Source organism: Lissotriton vulgaris, chromosome 3_1 (genome assembly GCF_964263255.1).
Source record: "Lissotriton vulgaris chromosome 3_1, aLisVul1.2, whole genome shotgun sequence".
NCBI classification, from domain to species: Eukaryota; Metazoa; Chordata; class Amphibia; order Caudata; family Salamandridae; genus Lissotriton; species Lissotriton vulgaris.
In genome coordinates, this window is record NC_141689.1 from 2057211742 (window position 1) to 2057238601 (window position 26860).

Below are 26860 nucleotides of genomic sequence, written 5' to 3' on the forward strand. Positions count from 1 at the left end.
GGAAAATCAACAGTACTTTAGTGCAAATTCTGCTCTTTCTTTATGTGGTTCGCTGCACTAAGTGCAAACCATCTGTTGCTATAAATTACATATAAAGCAGTGACAGATTATCACATTAGTTAAACTAAGCGGAAATAACTTGTTTTAGGTGTTTTTTTCTAGGTTAAAGGTGAAAAAAATCCGTGGAACAGATAATTTCGGACTCTTTAGATAACAGGGCAGTTGCTGGGCAAGACCTGAGGCAAACCAGGCTTTTTAGCTGAGTGAAGAGGGTCTGGCACATTGTAAGGCACGTGCGCCAAACGTTTGCACTGCCATGCGCATCTCAATTGTACAGGGACATTCAACCCATGCAGATGAGAGGCAGGCTCGTGTATAATGAATTAGACTGTCTCTTGAAATATGCATGAACTGCGGATATCATGATGCACTACTTTACAACAACTTAAATACCTCAGCTTACACCGCTCAAGGCTACCGTAGCATGTTCTTACAAGGAGTAACTGCTTTAGTTCCTGTATCATCATTTTGCGGCATGAAATGTCATTCAGAAGGTTTCTACCTCCAATAAGAACATTTTAACATCTTCTACCCCAGCCACATGAGAACAGCTCAGTGTAACTGTAATATGAGGTTTGTCATACAATGTGTGTCAAAAAATACTTATAATTAAAAAAGAGATATGTCATGTAATGATAGCGTTGTGACCACTGCCCTGAAAAAAACATGTATTTGGGCTTCGTTCAGGAGAATTCCTTTCCATGTGCAATCCTCTTTGTGCGCAGGAACCAACATTATAAATTGTGCAGAAAATAACACGCCATCTGCAATTTATCAGGGACATTACGCCATAAAATACCAAGAAATTCAGAATTTGGTGCTATAAACACAAATTTAGTATTAAGTAGTTGTGGCACGTTTAGAAAAAACGATTAATGGAAGAACAAAGCATAATCTTAGAAAGACATAACTATTTTTTTAAAACACAAGCAAGTCATGTAACTGGAGGAATATATAGCTGCAATTTGCACTTTAGCAGCAACATGTGAATTCAACAAGGGTGTGGATGCTTAATTAAGAGGTTAATTAATCTTCATTTGCAACTCAAAAAAGATTGAGGAGTCACTTCTTAGTTGCTGGAATCCTTCGTTAGAAGAAGTATTGGATATTGCTAAAGGGTACTGAGCAGTTAATGCTCTAATGCAAGGTGTTAGCTGGTGATGAGTCTACCAATGTTTGATGATTCCAAAAGGTTGTCAATTAAGACTTAATTTATGTTTGAAATCTAAGATATTTTCCCACATTTGTCCCTTTATTATTCATGAATATTTTGGAATCCTTTTTCATTGAGCTTATCATAGCAAGATTTAACATAATTATTAATATTCTACTGGAGTTCTGTAGGAACATAAAATCATATTCAACAGCTAGACTCTTATCTTTTTTAGATTACGAGGCAATACAGATTGTTGGACTGAGTACTGATACTGATCCAGAACAGATTTTGAGCTTGGTAGGGAGTGTGGCTGAAGCAGGAGTAAAATCTAAAGCTGAACATTATGAAGTTTACTTAACATCAAGAGGTCTGCATGTATAATTCAAACCAATGTAATATAAGGAGAATCAAGGGTATGCATGTAAACGATACATGATTTTGAATCTATAGTCCTAAAATTTGATCCTGCTTTACCATTAGGAAATTGTTAATTTCATTCATGCAATTAAATGAAAATGCTGATAGAACATCTTCAAAACAATATGAAGCTTAGAATTAGGCAGACGCAAATGTGCAGCTGAAAGATATGAACCACACATTTGAAAGAGATACTTATAATTGAGTTGATGATGCATCTACACTTAGACTGATGTATATATATATATGCATACACAAATGATGAGTACATCAAAAGCAATTAAGTCAATCTTGAGATTTTTCAAGTGTAGAAAACTCAGAGGAACAATAGTCAAGTATTGCACAAAAGACAGTTTCAGAACGTATGTTTGATAGAAACAACCTCTTTTTATCCATGTTTATGTATGTGGACAGGTTGTACCATTAAATAGAGTAATACTGACTGCAAAAATGCCACACAACCGATTATGCAATAGAATAATTATATGTGAATATAAGAGATTGGGAAACGCCGCAAGATACTTGTTTCAAGACAAGTAAGTAGTGTTTGACCCTGCTACAACAGTGCACAACAGTGCCTACAAATATAGGGCCATATGTAGGAACACCTTTTCCCATAGACACAGAATGGGTAAATAACTTTGATACATCTGGCCCATAGTCCCTAGGCCTGCACAGTGTTGACATTGTTAAGAGTTACTGTACCTCTACCATGGCTGGAGGTATACAGCTAACTTCAACTTGAATCCAGTAAAAACACATTTTACTTCACTGCACCCAGACTACACAACAATACATGCAAGAGTAGCTCTCATCAATGACTCCAGGTAGCTTTGCACACCAGTGTACCACGTTGCTTGAATTCCACATTGATACCTCAGTTGGTTTAAAGATCCATATCATTGAGAAGATGAAATCCACATAGTACCTACTATTGCTTCTTAACAAAGTGAAGTCATTCCTGCTGGAGAAACATGTCGAAACTGCCATATAGGTTGCAGTCCTCCCACACCTTGAAGGAGGTAGTATTCTGCTGAACGGAGTGCTGGAACTCAACCTAACCCTCTGAAAAGCATCCATCACACAGAGGCTTATGTAATCATTGGTGTCCCTAAGATCAACAATAAGCTATGCCACTCAAAGAGAACACCACTGACCCTTTGTCACCCCCCAGTATCTTCAAAGACTAGCTACAACAACATAATCAATTACAAAGCACTCTACACAAAGACCCTACCTTATCTGGTCTCCAATACCAGAAATTTCAATTGTGATGTAGCAGCCAAATCACGCACTTGGAAGCCAACAGATGAAAGCCAGAATCAAAACGGTCAGTAAGCCTTCTCCCTGTGTTCCAGATTCTGAACATGATCCCAGCACAGATCTGACAAGCAGCAATCTTCCCAGTAATAAGACTTTTCTTAACATACCATCTCACTGTACTCTGCGACTTCCCAAGTCACCACACTATTCCACTCTCAAACCTTCTAGATCTCCTTTTTTCATGTACTGCAATTTATTTTGATGCAGCTATCTATCTTGTATCCTACCCCCTTTTTATTCAGAATTCCATTGCTGTGTAACTCAGTTAGTGCCCACAAAAACGTATAAAAGTATAACATCTCAATCTAACAATGATGATCAATATAAGGTTGGAATATACAAAATGGAGAACAACAAATCAGCAGAATGTTTACATCAGTTATTTGAGAGCACACCTTTCACTAATAACCCCTTGGTGTCATTATTTGGTATTTACCATATGAGATATTATATAAATGTATAGTACATAACTAGGGCAGCCCCTAAAGACCTATATTTGCATTTTCTGAAATTCCAAGAAAATTTCAGATACATAAATGTGACATCACTCAAAATTCACGTATAACAGAGAGCATGAATTCAAATATATTTTGTCCTTCCCCAACATTACAATGTCTGTGTAATACATTTAAATCAGATGATGGAAATTTGCATCATTAGACAATATGCAAAAGTCCAGTCAGAAATGAGGCTCTGTTATTATCAAAGCACTGACACCTTACTATCGGTGTGCCAGAAGAGGATACAGATTATGCAATGTTCAAGTCTTCAGACATTAGAACAGCCTTATCACATGTATCAAAGACACCTAATCATTGGTTTCATCCTGAAGGACCATCAAATCCATGCTTTTCCTTAGAACCAGGAGAATAGGCCTCTGCCATCCAGCCAATAACAGCTTTCCAGCAACAAAATGATGATGAATTGCTCATGGCCAAAGTTTCTCTTCTCAGTTATCATGATTCCCCCACAATACAGCCCCTCCATTGAATTATACCCCACAGCTGTGCCAGTATGCTTTATGTCAACATCTACCCATTCAAGTACCACTATCTGTTTTAATGTAATTTGAGATGATTGATTCTGTAGTCCATGCACTACATAATGTTTAAAGACTTTCTATACAAAGTACAATCACCCAAAAACCTTCACTAAAAAATTGAAAGTAAAACGCAATACATCATTATTAAAACGAATCCATTATGGATATATAAATAGAAATATTTAGCATTCCACAAATAGTGTAGTATATGTTGACCTTTTATTGTGAAATAAACAGAACAAGAGCAACATTTAAAATAACAATGAATATAATGGATATGGAAGGAGGGACAATTATCCCAAGATGATATTTAAAAATGTAGTCATTGCACTACCAAATTAATCATCTAAATCAGTAAGTACATTCAGGAACAATAAGCAAAGCATCATTATAATTGAACTTTTTGATAGGTAAATGACTATGAATCACATAAAATACTCTGAGTGTAAGAAATGTATAACACAAATTAAACTATAACTACTCTGTGCTAGTATGCTGTAACAATGATGTACTGTTAAGGGTATAGACCCACTCGTTGTAGTGCAAGTGTTTCAGCAGTTTTCGACAAAAAGTGAAATTAAAGAATGTAAGTGGCAACCACAGCAGGTACAGCTTAACAATAGAACAATCAAGCATAGGTGGAGCTCTTACCATCATGTAATTGTAGCGTATGACCTTCTGCCAGCCATGAAAATATAAATATGTGGTTCCTTCCAGTGTGACTAAAATTAATACTACTAGCAAAACAATTGATAACACTCGGTAGGAGGCCTTATATTACCTAGATCAATGATATACTGCAGTTAAATATGTAGATTTCTTTTCAGAAACTTGTTCCAAAATTTTTTAATACATTCACAATGGCACATAATGTACAGCAATGCTCCTTTATATGTCGTGTAGGACCAACAAAGATCACGAAAAGAACTATGACTGTTATCTAAAGCAATCTCATAAACTACTTAATATATAGGTAAAATTGAGTTTGTGTACAGTGTGCTACTCTACAGGTGCTATCTATTTGTAGTTAGAATTTCTTCCAAATTATTATATCAGCATTATACAGCATTATTGTTTTGTAGTTTTCACTATGGGTATATCAGTTTCTCTTAAAATGCTTAAATAGAAGTGTATCTTATTTCTAAACCTTTATTGACTTTAGTACAACCAGGTGGATCAGCGGCCACCCGTCTACTAACAATAAAATAAGGCATACCAGTCAAGTTACGTACACATGCTAGCAAAACCATGGCCTGCACCTCAAGTGAGCTACACATTAAAAGCATAGACATAGGCAGGTACACAAGAACTACTCTCCAACAATAAATGAGATCATAATTTGTTTCCCCCACTCTGGGGCTCCGTCTTGTATTTCCATCTAAGGGCGACCCAGCGCTTTGTACACTATTTTGTCTGCACTCATAAACAGGTGCAGGCTAGATTCTCAGGCTTGCAGGGTCAAAACCTTGTCTTGCCCCCACGTTCTGTATCGTGGTGTAACATTACTTTGGTCAAACATAGATAAGCTACAGCACTGAAATACAATTGATGCTATTAACACAGACTTTTTATTGACATTGTATACCATTTTGTACTGTGATGTAAAGGAGTATGAGTAAGAAATGTCAGTTTGTAATTTGGTAAATAGAACAAAAACAATCAATGCATCACACCTTATTTTCTTTACAGAAGATGCATCCCTCTATTTCCTCCAAAATATAGTTTAAATATTTTCCACTTGCAACCTCATTGTAAAATATATCAGCTGTAATAAAAAAGAAAGCTTTCTCAGTATTATAAGAGAAAGGATTCTGTAAGTGTGTTTAAGTAGCAGGAGTTTCAAATAAGATTGATATCTGGAGATGAACATGACCTTTGACAATACCGCAGAAAAATCTTTATTGTTTACTCCTAAACAGTATCAGCCCTAAATGGAAGTTTGAAATTCAAGAAATCATAATCCACCTTCTCAGACTTTTGACTGAATGAATTTATTCAATCATTTGTCTATCCACAAATAAGACACAATCTATAGGTTTTTTCAACATTTTTTCGGGTACATGTTATGTAAGTATTGCCAAACATATAAACCTATTGGAGCCATCATTGTTTTAAAATAATCTAATTTACTTCAGTGTGCTATAATGACAAAACAAAAGCCCCATTTTGAAACTAATAAGAACAATGTATTTTTAACATTTAAGATAGTAATTTTAAATATGTTTCAAAATAACAATAGCCCATCTACCTGATTTTGTGTGTATCACATAATATTCTCATCTTCTTTAACATATGTTTAATGCTTAAGCTATTTAGTAGTGGAGAGGTTTTGTGCATTAATATTATTTGCACATAATTAACAACACACAAAATAGTAATCTGCACTTGAATTCACATGTGTACAATGATATGATGTTATTGTCTTGAAGCTATTTTTATATGACCTGTTAAAGTGCATTTTCTTGGCTTATGCTAAGTAGGCCTCAGTTAGACTTTACACCAATTGTTTTTAAATGGATGTCTCATCATGTCACATTTGCTGTTTGTTATTTCTGCTGCACATATTCAATCAAATCATGTTTGTTTAATTCTGAATGGCGTAGTTCTTGAAGAAGACTCTCTAGCATGGGCGCAGTAATGTAACTTTCCTTCAAGATTATTCTGCCTGCTCGCAATATTGCATTCATTCACAATGGTTCACTGCTGTTTTGTAACTAGTTTGTTCTGACGTCTCCGGATAACATTAGCATTGAGGGAGCTAAATCAAAAATCAGGTAGTGGAATAGTGCTTAGGTGGCAGGCCGTATGACACTTTTTATTTCAATGATCTGATTTGCTGAAATTGTGATTCTTATGCTCACACCCTGCACTTTTATTGATAGTCTATGAGGAGATTTCTTTAAAAAAAAAACTCAAATTTGGGGGGTGAGTTAAAGATCTTTTCTTTTACTGAGTTTGCTGCTCAGATGCTGTCTAATTTCTTACTGAATTTGCTTTTCATTTGGGAATTGATTTTGCCTTTTATTCTGTATTGTCCCATTGCTGAAAACCTTCATGACATTTACTTTATACATCTCACCATTGCACTTTCTGTATTGTACCTTTTTGAATATTTGTAAAAACCCATTCTAAATTTCTAATTCTGCCTTAGAACTCACTTATGGAATCTGTACTTCCTTATTTAACTGTATTTTTAAATGTATTATTTTTACCTTATCTTGGGACATTTTGCCTCATGAAATGGAGGTTTAAGTCTGTCCCTGATATACCCACCTGTGGGTGTGCTATTGACGTGTCTTTAGAGGTGTACGAATGTAGGGACCACCCCCATTAGCATCATATTGTATTGCAATGCAGTGGCATTTGTATAGTGCCTTACACCCCTAATGAGGCTTGGATTATTTTTTTGGTGAACATATAGCAGGATTTTCCATTTGTTGAGCTTTGTTGGGAGCATGTGGATATCTAAATGCACCTGTGTGAGAAATGTTTTGGTGTCATGTTTGAAGACAGGAGAGTGCTTCCATTATGTGTGGTGAATGTGTGGCTGCAATTAAGCATGGAGTGAAGCGACAACTAGTGAAACATCTAGTTGTATATTCTGACAACTTTGATCTTTGTGTGGGTGACTTAAGTTTTTCAGGTAATCATTAGTTGGCCTGGCAATGATTTGGCGGTCTTCCCATCAAGATCTTATCTAGTTATAAACACCCAGGTTTGTACTACCTTTCAGAATTCCAGATGATTGTGGATAGTTCTTATGGTTGCTGGCAGTGAGTTGCAGAGTTTTGCTGCTCTAATAGTGCCAATGATGTACATTGTCTGGAAAGGATGCAGGACTGTAAGAGAGAGAGTTTTGAGCGAAGGGCCATTTCTTGTGGCATGTCCAAAATCCAATCTAGAAATAGTGGGAGACAGGCCAATAAGTATCGAACCAGTTCAAGAAATGTGTGACGCAATGCCAAGAATAGTGAAGAATCTGAGCCAGGAAGTGTGGCATTAACTCAGTCTTGTCCACATTTAATGTCCACATTTAATTTCTATCATGAAACGGTAGTGAATTACCATTAGCCAGACGTAGATGACCTTAATCAAAATTCTAAATTAGGACATCATCATCATAAACTGTCATATTTCCTTCTAGCCTTTCCTGATACATCCTACATAAAAGCTGTATAATTCTAGTAAACATGACCCAAACAACAGGATATTAAAGTTGATGAAGGGAAACCTTGCCTAATCCTGCATTTTAAAATAAAAGGAATCACACATTAACAGAAAAACAGCAATATTGCTTATATATAAAATTGTGTTCATTGTCCACATAAGCATATCTCGGAGATAGCAATCGGTAGAGCCAGCAACTCTCCAGGAACAGTATGCAAGCCTAATCATAGACTTTAAAAAAGAAATATGACAAATATGTCAAGCAACCAAATAGTATTAGTAGTGCGATTAACTGGGGTGCACCTTCATACTTCAGAAGTTGTAAATGTAGGGGCTAATCCATTGGAAAAAATATTATCCTGTTGGTGAAGAAAATTGAAGGAAAATGTCAGTTTTGCACATTTAGAATTTTCAAAAATAACACATTGGTTCCCTCAACTAAGGATGGCCACTGACTCATTTAGAGATAATTTGACAACCTTTCCTCCCAAAACTTTACGAACCTGTATGACCGAATGGTTTGAGAGAACAATAGACCAGCTGGCTTAGAACATTAGAGGTCCTCCAAACCGAATATACATTTTTTACAACTCACATCTAGAGAGAAGAACAAATGTGAATGTGTATTAAATAAGATAAGCTAGCAGACTTTACTACACTAGCAACTTGATCATACATTAGCAGGCTCTGAACTGTACTTAGGAAATAATTGGTGAAATTTCACCAAGAACAGAGAAGAACACAGGAAAGTAAGTTGTTGTGTTCATAGCCTGAAAAGCTCAGCACTAATGCAAAACTGACATGCTCCTTGTGGGGATCTGGGTGTATTATGAAATGGCTGAGGGGCCTTATCCTGGGGTACAGTCACAGACCCCACCTTGTGTCCAGTCAGGGTTATTTACTTAGGGGCCAATTCACAGAACTAACTTAAAACAAAATCCTAAACTTACTACTTTTGGTATTCACAGAAGTTAGGATTTTGACTTAAGTTTGTCTTAAGACAGACTTAAGACAAAATCCTAACTTAAGTCTGTCTTAAGTCTGTCTTAAGACAAACTTAAGACAAAATCTTAACTTCTGTGAATACCAAAAGTAGTACGTTTAGGATTTTGCCTTAAGTTAGTTCTGTGAATCGGGCCCTAAAACTTCAGCTCAATCCTTTGGTAGCTATGGCACAGAGTAGCAAGGCGTAGAAAAGGAACAATGTGTAAAGCATTTAACAGTATGAAAAAACAGAATTAGAAAATCACCAGACAGGAAACAGGTACAACAACAATTTATAAAAATAGGGCATTTGTTTATAAATGTTTAGAGAACATAAACTTTACAATCCACCAAAGGAATCCAGAGATACAGATTTTATAACTTTTTTTTATAACTTTTGAATACAGCCACAAACAAGCACTGGCAAACGCAAGGTTTGATAACTTTTGAATTTTTTGTAAAGGTTTATAGCATTGATTCTGGTGACTACAACCCTGGTTGGGCAACCAAATCAGACATAATAGTGGCCCAGGAGGCCTAAAAGGAAGTTTGGCCAGTTACTTGTCCACCAGACTGTTTTTAGAGCAAGTTCCAAATTTTGCAGGACAACCACCATTGGCTTCTATAGAGTGGACCTGATGCAAAGTGATGCAGGCTTAAAGATGCTCACTGGATGCTCCAGATGCAGTGTGTTCTATGGGGGTGAAGTCTGTTGAGTCCTCGGTCCACAGGTGAGTGGGGGAAACTCTGACCGCAGATCTCAGGGTCCCACAAAGCCCTGTATGCACAGGTCAAAGGGCTGCCTATGCAGACTGTTTGTTCTTGTAACACAGCAGTCATGATGCAAACCTTTGGTGGGGGCTAGTGTACCTTGGGGTGGGTGAATCTGGTCACAACCAAGACCCACATGTCCAGTAGACTCAAGTGCAACTTTTGGCTAATTCCAAATTGTCCGTCGAAGTGGCCAGCGTCTGGTAGCGGCAAAACCGGTGCAGTGGCTTCCAGGAATGGGGTTTGGGCTCTTCCAGCTTCAATGTCCCCAGTGACTTTCTGGGGGTCCAACCAACAGATCCTTGCAGTCTCTGCTTCAGATTTGGGTTGGGAATAAACTTTTTACCACAGCAAACAGGCAGAACAGGGTCCAAACTCTGCTAACCCAAAGTGCAGCAGGTGCAGTCGCTCCAGTGTCGCTGCCTCTCTTGTGTGCTTCCAATGCATCCAAACTGGTTTTCCTTTTGTCCTTGTTCCAAATCCAGCAAGTACTGAAATCTTGGGTGCCATGGATACCCATTATATCTCAGTAAAGTGCCCTGAGGGGACAACACAGTACTATCCAATGGGATTGTAGGTCCCCTCCTATCTGGTGACACAGTTCCACTGATGTGTGGCATCCGGCTATCCCAGAGTGCAACTTGCATGCCACAAACAACATGGCTGAAGTCTTCCTCAAGTATAAAGACCTTGGTAGCCTACTCCCAGGCGTGTGGATACCATGGGCTGCACGCCCATGGAAAACTTGTTCTGAAACTGGTTTTCCCTTCTGTTGGACCTGGCCCTTTCTGCATACTCACCCCCAAACCTTTTGCCTTTCTTTCTGACCTCGTTGTTTTGGCTTTAAGACTATGATGGTATGATAAATCCCACAAAATCAAAAGGGAAGGATCACTTGTCCTGCATAACCAGGGTATGCAGATCGCGTACCGATTAGTCCCAATTAAAAAACCCTAATGCACATGTAGGGTTGGTAACTAGAGCGGTATATCTTGATTCTCCGCTGCTGCAGACACATGTTTGCATAATCATAGGGTTTAGTGGTTATGCATCCTCCAGCCGGAGGTTTACCCTTGGTTAAAAACAGTAGTGATCAGTGATGTGACGGTGTGAACTGGAAGTTAAAATCTCGTACAGCCAGAGTGATACTATTTATTTGATCTGGATTCGAGATGATAAAATTAGAGTTGTGTGATAGAGAGTAATTAGGGCTCTCACACACTAAGTTTAATAGTTGTTGGAGGTCAACTTGTTTCAGCCCTTGGCTGCCTGGTTAGGTGAAGTGGGCTTTCATCAGGACCCAAGAGCAGGGTGTATAGAGACCTAGGGCATCTCTGTGAGTGCTTAATCCAATAGGTTGTTTTTGGCTACCTATTTGGAAAGGTGAGGGAGGTGATATAATAATCCTTCTCCTAATAGGTTGCTAGGTACCTTACGTGGTTTTGGTATTGTGCCTCATCGGGGTCCCAGTGAGTCAAGGAGGCCTACTGCGGTCTTGCTCATCACAACTTGTGCTGACTCTACCACTCTGGGCCCAGGGTGGTAGAGTTAATGTGTGAGAGCCCTAATTACTCTCTATCACACAACTCTAATTTTATCATCTCGAATCCAGATCAAATAAAGAGTATCACTCTGGCTGTACGAGATTTTAACTTCCAGTTCATACCTTCACATCACTGATCACTACTGTTTTTAACCAAGGGTAAACCTCCGGCTGGAGGATGCATAACCACTAAACCCTATGATTATGCAAACACGTGTCTACAGCAGCGGAGACTCAAGATATACCGCTCTAGTTACCAACCCTACACGTGCATGAGGGTTTTTTAATTGGGAATAATAGGTACGCGACCTGCATACCCTGGTTATGCAGGACAAGTGATCCTTCCCTTTTGATTTTGTGATATTGATACTAAGGAAGCTGAATGGATCACGTCTTCCTTCTCCCTCCACTTTTGATTCTCTGGTATGATAAATCCTGCATAATTAGACCGTAACAGATGTTTGTGTGGTTGTAACCGCCCTTTTCTTTCCTACGAAGGTTACGACCACTCAAACTTCTGTTACGGTCATTTCGTACCGGATTGATCATACCTGTAGGCATTCCGGTTTGTCCAAGTGCAATCCATTGTACCATATTACGTTTGTGACCATACTAACGCTTGACCATTCTCTTCATTTATCCTACATGTTTCTGAATACGGAGTTTGGGGATTTCCAGGACGATCGACAGTTATTTCGATCCACAAGTTGATGTTCCCCGTTGGGAATGTCACTCGTTGTTTGATGTTTTTGAGTTGTTAATTTATGTTTTTCAAATAAAGTACTGTTTTTCCACTACTGTTGACTACTAAACTTCCTAACCTGGCGCACCCCCATTTCAGTGACTACAATCCTGGATCTGGAGCACAGAGGCCTCAAGCAACAGCTGGGGTTGGGGCTGGTTGTGCAGAAATACTACGAATTGGGACAAGAGGGTGGTGCGGATACATGGGCCCTTCTTTGCTTTTGTGGACATGCATCCAAGACGTGTGAGGAAGTTTAATAGGGATGGCTGTGATCCTTCTCCGACTCTCACAGTTGTTAGTTAGAAGGTCCCAGAGGCTATCAGGTGCAGCACAGCCAGCATCTTTGTCTGCGGAAGGATGTTAATTGTCCGCTGTGTTGGTACCGTCAGCCTGTGGGCAATGTGGCAGTGTGTACCAACTTGAGAATGGGGCGATAACTTTTTTACCACTTTTGCTGCACTAAAGTGCTGATAACTCAGTGATAAGTCACCACTGTTAGGTTATAGGGTGACTCTAAAACAAGCCATTGTGTTTATTAATACTTTGTTTTAGCTACATGCAAATCACAGGAAAAAAGATGAAAAAACAAGAAAAGTGGGCAGGATACAAACACCCTGGCCCCCTAGGCTTGCTCAGGGGATCCCACAAAAACCCCAGGGCCCAAAAATTATTATTTCGCACTCATAGAATTGACATCCTATCCTATGCCAACAACACACAGATTATGGTTTCCCTCTTTGACAAAACACCTAACACCCCTATGAAGTTTGCCGGCTACATGACCAAAGTCGCCACGGGGTGAAAAACAACTGTCTCAAATTTTTACACCAGCAAGACGGAAGTTGTGATTATCGGCAGAAACTCTGCACAGTAGGACTCAGTTTGGTGGCTGGTAAAACATTAACCTACAACATCAAGAACCTCAGCATTATCACTGGCAATCAACTTACCATGGCAGGCCAAGTAAGCGGTTCCACCACCTCCTGCTTTCACACCCTGAAGATGTCGAATAAAATCTTCAAATGCCTCCCACCAGCACCTGTAGAACCATCACTCAAGTCCTCAACACAAGCATACTGGACTACAGGAACACTCTCTATGCCAGAATCAGAACACAACTGACCACGCTTCTCCAAACAATACAGAATTCAGCAGATAGACTTACACACATACTACCACACCGCAAATCACCTTGCACCTTCAGGAGTTCCACTGGCATCCTACACACAAATGAGCTCTGGTCAAACTCCTCATGCACACCTATAAAGCCTTACACAACACAGGCCAGATTACCTCAAAAACCGAATCACATTCCACAAACCAACCAGACACCTCCATTTAGCTGTCCTAATACTCGCACACTTCACACACATATGCAGATCCAGATCAAGGGGAATGTATAGCTTTCTCCTACATCAGTCCTAAAGCCTGGAACGATCTGCTCCTACTCATCAGAGCTGCTTCTTTTATTCTCGAAATCCACAAAAAGCTAAAAAAAAAATGGCGGTTCAAATAGATTTACCCCAGCCTAGCCGTAGGCAAGGGCAGGATTATTACTGCTTCAGCGCCAGGGTACCCTCCCGTGTGATAGGGCTGTTACGATTAACGCGAAGACACGAAGTGGTTTTGATGAGATTTAATAGCAGTCTTCGGAGTACAAACAGCACACGAAACCGGTCTGCTCGAACTGTCTTCCACCTCCCGCGACTCACCTTCACTCACGCAACACACGCTCACTCCTACAATCCACGGCCCAGCCGCTGGATTCCAAACAAGGACCAGGTAAGAGCCGTGAACATAACAATGAAGAGAGCTATACAAATACATATCATAAAACAGCACAACAACACCTAGAGGCTGTCTCTTGTGACTGTGTGAAGATTCACACACATAATGCAGAACTTGTAATGATAAACGCCATTAATTAAAATGATGATATCGTGAGAAGCATCGGAAAAAGTTGGCAGATAAAAGACATTATTCAACGAGGATGCACTCTTCAACAGGAGGCATTGGGGCGAGGAAATCTTGGCTACACTCTAACATTTATAAAATTCTCGAGCAGCCACTGAAATCATGTTTTGGCACATTTCGAACGCCGCGTGATTATTTTAAATACTTAAATTACATTTTAATGTAAGCTTCACATGCTTGTTCTACAAAGCAAACTAAGTCAATCATAAATCTTTAAACAGGGGACTAAGTGTATATAAGTGTTTCATCTTGTGTCTGTAACCATTGCCTGAGGTGTTGAGAATCCCCATATCGGGTGCGCCAAGGTCAATGCCTGCTTGTTATGTTGTACAATAATTCTGTTTAGAATAGTCTGAAACCAGACTTTTTTTTGCTGAGAATCAGAGTCTACCGGCCCGCATTATATGTAGTTGTTCTCTTGAATAGTATTCTATGAAATATCGCCCTGAAATACTTTTTAGTTCTCTGGGGGTTTTGTTGGGTCTTTTCAGGGCGAGTGTGCATTTGTATTAGTTCCCCAATTGTTGTACTTGATCCAAAGGGACATTTTATCTATTCAATGATGATGCTTAGATTGTATGTCATACCGAGTGTTGAATATTTAGAATAAAAATGATGTTTGTCTTTTTATATAAAATCACTTGAGGTTCGTCCTTTATATGTATTGGATCACTAGGCTCTATTGTGACTTGTCAGTGCTTTAGACATTTGGCAGTGGTATCTGATCAGGCAGGCTCTTTTCTTTAGTGTTTGGTTCTGCCACTAAGAAAACCTATGAACAAACTGACCCCAGTCAAATGGTATCAGAGTGGCCACTCTAATTAAACCAAGCTCTCTAGAAACCACCCCGACTGGTACTAACTCAAGGGATGAGGAGTATTTAATCTTGGAAAAATGACCTCTTCTTTATTGGAAGTGTACCTACATGACAACAGGTCTGCTATACCATGAACACCTGCTTTGCCTGTTTTTGTTCTCTCAAAGAGCTCCTAACTGGGAGTCAGCGGCCGCCGCTTTAGCGGAGACAACTGACTGCAGAAATTTGGCACACCAGCTACAACTGGGATGACTAAACTGTATTAGCCATAGGGCTGCCAAAACTTAAAATTAGACCCTTGGTCCAGATCATCTCTCAGATAGGTGGAAAGGGCAAAACCTGTGATTTCGGCTCTTACATTTTAAAATACAATAAAAGCCTCTTGCACATCCAATCCTCTGCACTTAAAGTAGGGAATTGACCACCAGAAAACATGTATTTTGGTGGAGCCATCATTGTATGTGGCTTTCAGGGATTTTTAACAAGGCGTGCAATAAAGTGGTATATCCTGCTAATAAGAGGCAGCCAAAACAATTCAATGAAGAAAATCATGTAATAAAATGATGCAAATATACATTCATAGTCTACTGCCTTCATGTGCTCTTTGTTAAGTTCATTCCCTCTGGCATTGGGAAGCCCACTAAGCTTGAATGACATTGCAAGGGAAACATAAAAAATAAACATGGCACACCTAGGCTTAGACCACTCTGCTTCCGGTGCACACACAAAACAGTAAGGCAATAAGACATACCACTTGAAGCTGCACCTCCCCACACAACAGTCATTACATTTGCACAACTATCTTTCAAATGCACGGGCAGGGCTGCACACAGCTGCAGTTGCTCTCCCTTATGTCTATGTATCTACGCAATCGAGCTATGAAGCAATGGAATATTCTGACTTTTCCCCACCTACATGCTGTTATGGAACCAGTTTGAAGGTAGAGGATGGTGTGTGTTGCAAATTGACTCCTTTTTAGGTAGTTACCCCCGGATTTTCATTATCTGGGACTTACATACAGGCAATTGTGAACCCTAACACTTGGACACTACTACCCAGTATGTGCTCTCATCCCTACAAAGGTCGCAATTGGCTTAAAACACCATTTGGCAAATTTAATTTTACTAAAAGGTCTATGTATATGTTATAAAAACTACACCTATGGCATGCAATAATCTACATGCACTGAAACACTATCTGTGCTATCGACTTTATGACCTTGAAAATATGACATAGGCCTTTCCTGAGGCCTGGTCCCCTGCAAGTGCAAACTCTCATGTTTGCACACAGACATATTGTATTGTATAGTTGTTTGGATTCAGAAGGATAGCGGAGGGATAGAAAAGGGAAATAGGTTAGCATTTATATAGCCCTTGTTAGCCCTGATGGGGTGTAAAAGCACTTTTTTCGCGAGTAGCATGCTACTCCAGAACCCATAAAGGATTAGTGGTGAATTAGTATAGTGAAATGTGAAAGTAATTTGAGTGGTGGCTATTAGTCAGTTATTTGGATTGAGAAGGATAGAGGAGGGATAGAGAGGGAATAAGGTTTGCATTTATATAGTGCTTGTTAGCCCAGGTGAGGTGTTGAAGAGCTTTTCTGGTGAGTTGCACGCTACTCTGGAGCCCGCAAAGGATTAGTGTTGAATTAGTATAGTGAAATATGAAAGTAATTTGAGTGGTGGATATAAGTCAGTTATTTAGATTGAGAAGGATAGCGGAGGGACAGAAAAGGGAAAAAAAGTTTGCATTTATATAGTGCCTGCTACCCCTGATGGGGTCTTGAAGAGTTTTTTCAGCAGGTAGCACGCTACTCCGGAACCCATAAAGGATTAGTGGTGAATTAGTATAGTGAAATATGAAAGTAATTTGAGTGGTGGATATGTTAGTCAGTTATTTGGATTGAGAAGGGCAGCGGAGGGATAGAAGAGGGAAAAAGGCTTGCAGTTATATGGCGCTTGTTACCCCTGATGAGGTGTTGAAGCACTTTTTTGGTGAGTAGCATGCTACTCTGGAACATATGAAGGATTAGTATAGTAAAATATGAGTGGACATGTTAGTCTGTTATTGTATATAAAATAAACTCTCTCACAGGCCTCACAGGCCTAAAAATCTACATTTAAATGTTAACTTTGGAGGGGGCGTGGCCAAGATGGCGGTGTGAGCAGACGTGCTTTGTCGAGCTCCCGCCGCCGGCCGCCGTTTACTGGCATCTTCACAGCATTCATCCCGGCCCGAGCGCTTTCCTGGCAGACCCGACACCGGCACTACTGTGGAGAAGTGCGGGGGAGCGGCATTGCCGGTTCCCGGCGCGTGATTCCCGCCGACCCTGCCCCGAATCGTAGCGGCCACGGCGGCCTGAGGAGAGCAGTGCAGCGACAGTGAGGCCGTGGTGGGCGGAGCCCGGACGCCGCCTCGAGCGCACCTAGACCAGGCAGCGGCAGCGACGGCAGGCCCGACCCGCGCTGCGGAGCGCGAGGCCCCCCGTGGTCCCAGGTCGGGGGCTTCTGCGGGCTTGCCGCACCACCTCGTCGCCTTGGCTGATCGGCTCTGAGAGCCGCGGACTGCACCGACACCTGCTGGGGGGCATGTGGAGGAGCCCGGCGGGTGCCCCGAGAGCGGAGGTGAGGAGCGGGGGTGGACGGGCGGCCCCCCAGCGCCCAGCGAGCCTACCTCTGTGGAGCAGCAACCGCCGGGGGAAGGAGGTGTTCACGCGGACCCCCTCGCGAGTTGGCGGCCCCCGCTGCGAGCACCGGAGGCGCGGTGGGACTGTCGGCGGGCGCTGCACTGGGACACAACGCGCCCTGATTGGGCCTAGCCTCGTGTCCTTCCCTCATCGCTGGCGCCCGCCTGCAGCGCTGCCCCTGCCGCACAGAGCTCCCTATGTGCTGCTACAACATCGGGACTGCGCACCCGGAGGGGGCCCGTCGGCTTGAGCGGCGATTGTGACCAGAGGGACACGTGGAGACGCTCCCGCGTGCTGTGGGCCTGGCGAGGCCTCCTGCCCTGACGGATTCCTTGGAAAGCGCACCCAGCGCCGGCGGCTGCAGCGCCGACAGGCCCGTCCCGCGCTGCGATGTGCGAGGCCCCCTGAGATCACTGGACGGGGCTTCTGCGGGCCTGCCGCGCCTCCTCGCCCCCTTGGCAGCACAGCCCTGAAGGCCGCGGGCGCCATTTTGGACCGCGGCGAGCCCTACCCGGGTCTGGCCTTGCGCACTCCACCACTCCTGTCTCCAGCAGCTCTACCCCCATCGCGCTGCGCCCGCCTAGTGCAGCCGCGACATCGGGAAGCACCGATCATCCCAGCCCGGAAGTTCTTCCCCGGGACCCAGGGGCCTACCCGCGGCCAGCGGAGGAGGTGGTCAACGGCCGCGGCTGGGGGCCCCGGGAGGACATGTCTGGCGGAAGGACCAAAAAGGACCGCACCATTAAGGACCTCTTCACCCCCACCACCATGGGGAAGCGGAATGGACAAGCGGGGCCCAATTCCCGAGGTGACGCGGAGAAGAAGGTGGAGGTCGTGTCGCCTTCCAGCGGGACAGACCCCGAGGGCCCGGTCACACGGTCCTTCCTGGAATCCCTGTTCTCCGGTTTGCGGGAAGACATCCATGCCCTAAAGAAGGAGCTTCAGGACGAGATCAAGGAGGTCCGCCGCGATACCGACGCCATAGGGGAGAGAGTGGCGGACCTGGAGGCGAAAAGTGACACGCGGGACACCGAAATCGAGGCCCTAAGGCAGGAACTGGCCCGCATACATGACCAACAGGTAGATCTCCAAACGCATGCCGAGGATCTGGAAAACCGCTCCAGGCGGCATAACATCAGGATCAGAGGAGTGCAACTATCCCCGGACACGGAGGACCTCTTTCAGTTCACGCGGAGCCTCTTCAACCACATCCTGGGCCGACAGGCGGATGCCCCCTTGCGACTGGACAGAGCCCACCGGACAGGTCCGCCGAGAGCCGGCGCTGCTCACCCGGCAGACATCCTGGTGTGTGTGCAGGACTACAGAACAAAGGAGGAGATCCTGAGCAAGGCCCGCCAATTGGACCAGATCACCTTTGGCGACCACACGCCGACGTTATACCAGGATCTGGCCGCACTCACACTGGAGAAGCGGCGCACCTTTCGGCCAGTGACAGCGGAACTGAGAAAACGCAACGTCTCCTATAGCTGGGGGCATCCTTTCCGCTTGGTGTTTCGGCTAGGCAATGTGCTTCATCAGCCGCGTTCCCTCAGGGACACTTGCCGTGTACTGGGACTTGACGAGCCACCGGTCGACGACGGCCCGCTGGGTGACGGGGCCCCCAACGAGGCGACCCCGGGACGCTGGCAACAGCAACGCCGCAGACGCAGGCCGAGGCGCCCCGCAGCAGCGGAGATAGAGGAAGGGCGGCGGGCTGCGGTGGAAACCGTGGCACAGGGCCTGGCGCCAGCGCACAGTGACTGACCGCTGAGAGGGGACCGCACTAGCTCCACAGGTCTTGGCCGGGTTGGATCAGTCCGGTCCGGCGGCGGGGGCGAAGGCAGAGTGCTTGTTGGCCTTCCCAGATGGAGACTCTGACTCAGCGCTTACAGCGGAGAGCTGGGGGAGGACCGACCTGCTCGCACTGCTGCCACTGCTTCCATTCTACGGACATACTCTACCACGGGTCCAGTGGCCTTGAGACTGGACCTGGGACAATATTGGACCACATTTCTTTACCAGTTGGGGGGGAGTGTTGGGGGGTGATGCAGGGAAGAGGGGAGGGGCGGGGGGGGGGTTGCTCCGAGGAAGAGGGGGACCCGGGAGAAGGGGATCGCTCCAGTTGAGCTGAGGTTGGGGGGGGCAGTTGGGGTTGGGGGGGTGTTGGGGGGGGTGGGGGAGGGGCGGGTGGGCTCTCCTTGTCCAAGGGATTCTGACATCACAGTAGGAGGCGGTAGGACCCCCTGCGCAGCGTCTCTTGTGGCCTGTTGGTCTATGGCGGCCACCTCCGGGTGGGGATTGGCTTCTTCCTTATCACCTCAGACATGACACGCCACCTAACGGTACTTTCGCTTAATGTGCGGGGTCTTAATAGTCCGAACAAGCGCAAAGCGATTCTCTCCTGCCTCGAGCGCTCCAAGGCGGACATCTGCCTACTCCAGGAAACACACCTTGTTCGCAGCGATCAGCATAGACTCAAATCACGCGCCTTTCCCTGGCAATTCTTCTCCTCCTCCCCGAAGAAAGCAGCGGGGGTGGCGATTCTGGTGGCTAAGTCCTTCGAGGGGAGGGTCCTCCAGAAAGAAGCGGAAATTAGAGGGCGACTTTTGCTTTACAGCTTCCAGATTGCAGGCCATACTTTGCTGGTGGGCTCCGTCTATGGCCCGAACGAGGGACAGGAGAGATTCTTACATACAGCGCTAGAGACCGCTACGTCCACCACACACACGCACTTGCTATTGGGGGGAGACCTTAACATTGTGTTTCACAACACGGCGGACCGCTCAGGCCAGAGATCCGGGCAGGTGGGTGCACTCACTGCAACAGGGCACGCGCATGTGGCAGACTTGGGCCTCATAGATCTATGGCGACACACGCACCCCCAGACCACGGCATACACGTACTACTCGGCCGCGCACAAGACGTATGCGAGGCTGGATTATTTCCTGTGCTCCTCTCAACTAGCGTTGCAGGTCGAGGAGGTGGAGATACTGCCAGCCGCGCTCTCGGATCATTCCCCAGTGGTAACGACACTTCGTGTGGGCGCCATGCCAGCTCCGCAACGACACTGGAGGCTGCGAGACGGCCTCTTGCAGTTGCCCGACACCCACACCCGCCTCACAGCTGCGATTGACCGCTTTTTGGAACACAACGCCAATGACGACACGTCAAAGGCCACTCAGTGGGCGGCCCTCAAGGCGGTACTCCGCGGGGAACTCATCTCCATAGCTACAGCCAACAACAGGGACAGGGCGCTGAAGCGTGCCGAGCTTACACGACGGGTGGCGGAGCTGGAACAAATGCACCAACGCACGGGGGCGGCGAGGGCCTGGCGCCAATTATGCGCCGAGCGGAAAATGTTGGCGGCTTTGGACCAAGATGTAGCGGAATACGCCGCTATGCGCCTTAAGCACGCCTATTATACCGGAGGCGACCGATGCGGGAAGCTTCTGGCCAGTAGACTACGGGCGCAAACCCAACGGCAGCAGGTACGCTCCCTCTCGTCGGCTGATGGCAGCCAGATCACGGAAGACGCGGCGATTGCGGCTACCTTTGGCAACTTTTATGCGGCGCTATATGACGCGGACCACCTGGACCCGCTTGCCGGCCCGGCCTACCTACAGGGTGCGGAGCTCCCCTCCCTCAACCAGGCCCAAGCGGACTTTCTGGAACGGCCCATTGGCCTGGAGGAGGTCATCTCTGCTATTGCCCGCCTCAAGGTGGGGAAATCCCCGGGACCCGATGGCTATACCGCGGCCTTCTATAAGACCTTTTGCCAGCGGCTTGCCCCCCTCCTGCGCGACCTGTTCAACACCTTTGACACGCCTGGGGCCATCCACCCGGACCTGCTGGAGGCGTCCATCTCGGTCATTCCCAAGCCGGGCCGTGACCCAGCGATGTGTAGCTCATACAGGCCCATCTCGCTGCTGAATGTAGACTTGAAGCTCTACACAGGCATTCTAGCGGGCCGCATTGCACCATACCTGCAGCAGCTGGTAGACCCTGACCAAGCCGGTTTTATCCCCCAACGGCAGACCAGCGACAACACCAGGCGAGTGCTGCACCTCATTGAGGCAGGGTCGCGCACCAAACCGGGCTGCATGCTCCTCACCATCGATGCGGAGAAAGCATTCGACAGAGTGCACTGGCCCTACCTGGACCAGGTTCTCCGCCACTTCGGCTTTGGGGAGAAACTCCGCCACCGCATCTTCAATTGCTATCGCCGGCCCAATGCTACGGTCAGGGTGAACGGTCATACCTCCCCGAGATTCGACATAGGCAGAGGCACGCGTCAAGGCTGCCCCCTGTCGCCGCTTCTATTCGCTCTATACATGGAACCGATGGCTCAGCGGGTGCGGCAGCATGCGCTCATATCTGGTATCAAATTTGGTGCCGACACGCATAAGATCAGCCTGTACGCTGATGACGTCTTGCTGTCCCTTACTGACCCCATGCAATCCCTGCGGGCTCTCTTTGTGGAGCTCCACACCTTTGCTCTGGCCTCGGGTTTCAAAATTAACGAAGCCAAATCTGAAGCCCTGAACGTCTCCCTGAGCCCGGACGTGGTGGCCGAGATTAGATCCGAATTTAAGATGCAGTGGTCGGACGCAGCCGTCCCGTACCTGGGTGTTCGCCTGGCTCCTACTGTCAAGGGTACTGCGCGAGTCAATTACGAGGCCCTCACGCTCAAACTCCGGGAGCAGCTCCGGCGTTGGAAGCCGCTTACGTTGTCATGGCTGGGCAGGATAGCCGCAGTCAAAATGACACTGCTGCCGCAGATCCTGTATCTGTTTCAGACGCTCCCATTGAACCCTCCGAAGGGTTGACTCCAACAAACCCAATCGGAACTGTCACGGTTCATATGGAACGGCCGGCGCCCTAGGTTCAAGCACACACTCGCCACTCTGCCCCCGGCGAACGGGGGGGTCGGCGTGCCCGACCTCACCCTGTACTTTCAGGCAGCACAACTGCGCACCTTCGTAGAATGGTTCCAGCTGGAGTCCGGCAAACACTGGCTCTTCCTGGACCAGGCAGTGGCCGGCCGTACCCTCCAGGGCGTGCCTTTCCTGCCACGCCGACACCGTCCCCCTAACCTGTACGCCTCTGAAATCACTAGCACCGCCCTGCGCGTGTGGGACAGAGTGGCCGTGGCCAAAGGGCTGACCACCTTCCCCTCACCTATGACTCCCATCTTTGGGAACCCAGACTTCTCGCCAGGCTTGGACCCCGGAGCATTCACGACGTGGCGGACGACGCCCTGTAGAGCGGCGGGACACATGTTCGACGTCAAGGGGGTCCTCCCGTTCCAACGGGTCAAGGCGGACTACGGCGTGGCCGAATCGGAACGCTTGCAATACCTGCAGGTGCGCCACTGGGTGCTCCACCCCTCGATCCAGACCGGGGCCCAACGGCACCTCACGCCCTACGAACGGTGGCTGCTGACGCGCACCTCGGACAAGAAATTGGTCTCGGACCTTTACCAGCAGCTACTTCTCACTCAGGCGCACACCTACAACGCGGGTCAAGTCCGGTGGGAAAGGGACCTGGGGAGGCAGCTCACTAGGAAGGAGTGGGAGGGGGTGTACCACAGGGCCAGACACTCGGCGCACCACACCGGGCTTACCGAGACATTGACCAAGGTAGCCACATATTGGTACCACACCCCTGAGAGACTACATCAATGGGACGCCCGAATAAGTGACAGATGCTGGAGGGGGTGTGGGGAACTAGGGACGTTGGAACACCTGCTATGGAGCTGTGCGGCGCTGCGCCCCTACTGGGACCCTATCCTGGATCTTATTGATGCTCACCTGGACACACAGCTGCCGCGCTTCCCAGCATACATTATCCTAGGCCTCCCAAACGCCCTCATGTACCCCTTGAAATCCTGGAGAGGACGCTTGATCGCGCTTGCGCTTGGAGCTGCGGTCCAAAACATTGTGGCACACTGGCGAGCTATCCAGGCGCCGCAGCAATTGGGGTGGCTCCACCGGCTCTGGGCGATCCTGGGAATGGAGAAACTATCACTGGCGGCAGCAGGGAGGGGGGCGGACTTTGCGGAACTCTGGCGGCCATTCCTCACCTTGCTTACCGGGAATTCCGGGAAGTGAGCTGCCCACGCTACCTGCGCCTGTTACGCCTGGCAGACACACCTCTCCCAGACCCCAAGACACACGCCCGCAAGCGCAAGGGCCCTGCGCGCGCAGCACCACCTGATTGTTAATGGTGGACCACAACCAACGGACTAATCCCGGAAATGGACAAGGAGAGGGGAGGGTTGGGTGGGAAGGGTGGAGGGGTTGTTTACAGTTCTTTGTTTTTCAAACTGCACTAGCACTGCTCAGCTTGCACCGTTGTAGCACCTCTTATGACGCGGCCGGCCCAGCTGGGTTGTAGGCGGCTTGCTGTGTTAACAGATGATGTACCCGCTGGCCTCGTGTTGGGTGTCAGAGGGGTAGCTGACCTAGGCCTCCCTGGAGTGGTGACGGCCCCTACAAATGTCTCGGAGGTGCATTTCCTTGCCTATGCTCAATAAAATATTTAATACATAAATGTTAACTTTCTCACCTCTAAAATGGCCTTATTGCCCATAAAGTAGGATGCAAAGTGCCAAGAAATGGTGCTTGCCTATATTAATGTTAGCATGTACAAACAGTAAATACATCACCAAAACCTATTTTTACTGTATTGGGTTTAGAGTTTCCTAGGGGACATACTGGTAAAGCATACTAAATCACTATTTCCCCTCTATCCAGTAGGAAACCGCTACAAAAAAGTTCAAGAACTTTTTCTGTTTTTAACAATCCAATTCATTGGTAACGTCTATTCTGTTCTAATGAGTTAGGAAATATAGCTTTTAGAAAAGGTATATGTACTTGCCTGAGCCACTCTTGGCTAATTAGCATTAGTCTGCAGCTGTTACCCTACCTCTAATTAGGTGTCACGTTCTTTCAAGTATCCACATAATAGATCACTTTTATTGACCTGTCGACCTGAATGGGCCGAGATGAACCATCTAGGCTGTGCAGCATATTCAGGGCAGGCATGGCCGATAATAGGTGTAACTGCAGGGCGGTGACGTAGGGAGGGGGAGGGGCAGGGTGGGGGGTTGTAATGTATGGATTACGGACTATAACAGGTAAGTAAACATATAAATAAATAAAACGAATTTCGTTGTGCGCACTGCATCACCAAATGCGATGCAGTGTGCGCAACGAAATTCGTTTTACTTATTTATATGTTTACTTACCTGTTATAGTCCGTAATCCATTCATTACAACCCCCCACCCTGCCCCTCCCCCTCCCTACAGTTACACCTACTACCGGCCGTGCCTGATTCAGGGTGGTGGCTGCTGCAACTCCTGTTGGCACACCAGTCAGCAGTGTCAAATCCTACCTGTCTGAGGCACTTGTTAAACATATGCACCTGTGAAAGAGATCAAACAGGAGCCGATCACAATTATTGTATATATCCTGTGCATGGTTACTAAAGGACACTGCTTTGTCCTATTAGATTTCTGTTCCATTTCAGGTTGTGGATCCAGGGCCTGCTGCAAACTGGATTTAGTGTTAGATGTAGAATACTAGTAATTTCTATAGTACACTCCCTACACTCCCCAGCTTTTAGAGTCCAAGTGTAGCATAACTGAAGACTTTGGCCATCTTGGATTTGATCTGACACATTATATTTTGGGCCTGTTTGCGTTATGGGAAACAGGAATTACAGAAAACGTAGGTAGACCAGGGCCTGGAAACATTTACTCCATTGGTCAAAGAGGGAATAGGAGTATCTTATGGTGTTTTCCACCCACCGGATGATTAACCCTACAAAGCTGGACCCTCATTAATCCTTCAGCAGAAAACTGGTGGACTTTTAAAAGTGTTCACAAGTCCAGCAAATGCACTAACGCTGCAGAACCTGGCATCTGTGACCCCTGTGAAGGACCAGAGGAGGCTGGACACCCTTTCACTAGATATACAAGGACAGAAAGATCTAGGCTGATCTACTGGGTGGCTCCAGGAATATGAAAAAGAGGACATTTCTGTGAGGAATCCCAGTGAACCAGTGGCACCTGGACTGGAACTGGACTTTGCTGTTGACCTCTGCCTGACAGTCTCAAGGCGTATTTCCTTGGAGTCCTGGGGAGCTTTGAGGTGTACTTCTGTTGTTGTTTTGGCACCAAAAGAAAGTTTCAAAACTTTTCAAACTTTTCTTCCAGAGCTTCAACAGCAACAGGATCTGACCAGCCTCTCTGTACCTCCACAAACATGCAGAGTTGGGACTGAGAAGATTTTCATCAAGAAACCTCAAGAGACACAGAGCGTTAGATGGTCCAACCTGCTTCTGGCATTCAGATCCACAGTGGTGGATAACATTTCAGAATCTTCCTACATGGAAAGGATTTTTCTTCTCAAAAAGTGACAAAGTCCTTTTCTACATTTAGACTTGGAAGAAACTTCTGCATTTTTCTTTAAAAAAGTGACAAAGTTCTGAAGTGTGACTTTGAAACTTTCTGTAATGTTTTGAGTTCCAGACTTTCACTGGAAACAGTCCACTTAGTCTTAGTGTATCCGACCTGGGCTCCATTTCGCCCGACCTGACATTGCACCTAAGTATCGGTCTACAGCAATCATTGACTTACATTGGGTACTTGATTTTCCTTGAGGCTACTTTACGTTAATTTTTTTAAGATTTATATCTCCAGTTCCTCTAACTGGATTTTAGTTGATTTGGTATTATTTTGCACATAAAAGGTTCCTCTTTATTTTGAAATTGGTTATGGAGTGTTATTGTGTTTCATGTCATTGACTGTTTATGCAGGTCTTTTAAATGTTACACATTACCTTTGATTTAAGCCTAATTGCCTTGTGTCACGTTATCAGGAACTAGGCAAAGGGGTATTTTATTTGTGTGGCATTATCGTTTGAGGTGGGCACATGTCCATCCCAAATATTAACACACTTTACTACAGTGTGGATATGCAAGCATTTTCACTGTGGTGTCCTCGCCCCTTCTGTTCAACACATGCAAAATGAAGGAATGTGTTGCACTCAAATTATTAAGGACTTAGAAGAAATACTATTAATAATATTGGAGATATTTGGGGTATGGTTTGAGAGGGGAAAATAGTGGCCTTTTAAGTAAAGAATTGCAATTTATTTGAGGCAAAAGAGTG

General features: G+C 45.6%; 1 protein-coding gene across 1 annotated transcript in view; it reads right to left on the reverse strand.

Annotated features, from left to right (window-relative positions):
* SLC7A2 (solute carrier family 7 member 2) overlaps window positions 1-26860 on the reverse strand; it is a 511922-nt gene that overhangs the window by 453342 nt on the left and 31720 nt on the right. The gene's annotated exons all lie outside the window — the stretch shown is intronic.